Raw genomic sequence first — 662 nt, forward strand, 5'->3', positions numbered from 1 at the left:
AAGTTTCATGCACCAACTAATGCTTGCAGTGTGGCATGCTCATACTATAACAGCGCCATTTTCAAGAAGCGCCAAATATGTCTGTCTACTCGCAAGTCTGTGCATGTAATTCATTACCAAGTCACATTACAGGCGTTGTGGTGACAGTATGAACAACTTGTTAGGCAGCAAGTTACAGCAAGTGCTTTACACAATGCAGCCCAGCTGGTTTTCACAGAGACCCAGTGCAGTGCACACAAGCAGGGAGGTTTGGTTTACAACTGTGCAGTGATCAGCACTGCTAATTAGGTCAGCAAATAACTGACACAAATGTCCTGGTGGATTTTTGGATTAGGCTACTACAGCAACATCATTAATATACAGTGGGTACAGAAAGTATATATTTAACTTAGGTGCTGTCCATTTCTTCTGATCATCCCTGAGATGGTTCTACACCTTCATTTGAGTCCAGCTGTGTTTGATTATACTGATTGGACGTGATTAGGAAAGCCACACACCTATCTATATAAGACCCTACAGCTCACAGTGCATGTCAGAGCAAATGAGAATCATGAGGTCAAAGGAACTGCCTGAAGAGCTCAGAGACAGAATTGTGGCAAGACACAGATCTGGCCAAGGTTACAAAAAAAAATTTCTGCTGCACTTAAGGTGCCTAAGAGCAC

General features: G+C 42.9%; 1 protein-coding gene across 1 annotated transcript in view; it reads right to left on the reverse strand.

Annotated features, from left to right (window-relative positions):
- The window catches only part of ppp1r13l (protein phosphatase 1, regulatory subunit 13 like), a 19,778-nt gene that overhangs the window by 11,941 nt on the left and 7,175 nt on the right, over positions 1–662 (reverse strand).

The sequence above is a fragment of the Monopterus albus genome, unplaced genomic scaffold, assembly GCF_001952655.1.
Source record: "Monopterus albus unplaced genomic scaffold, M_albus_1.0 scaffold71.1, whole genome shotgun sequence".
Taxonomy (NCBI): domain Eukaryota; kingdom Metazoa; phylum Chordata; class Actinopteri; order Synbranchiformes; family Synbranchidae; genus Monopterus; species Monopterus albus.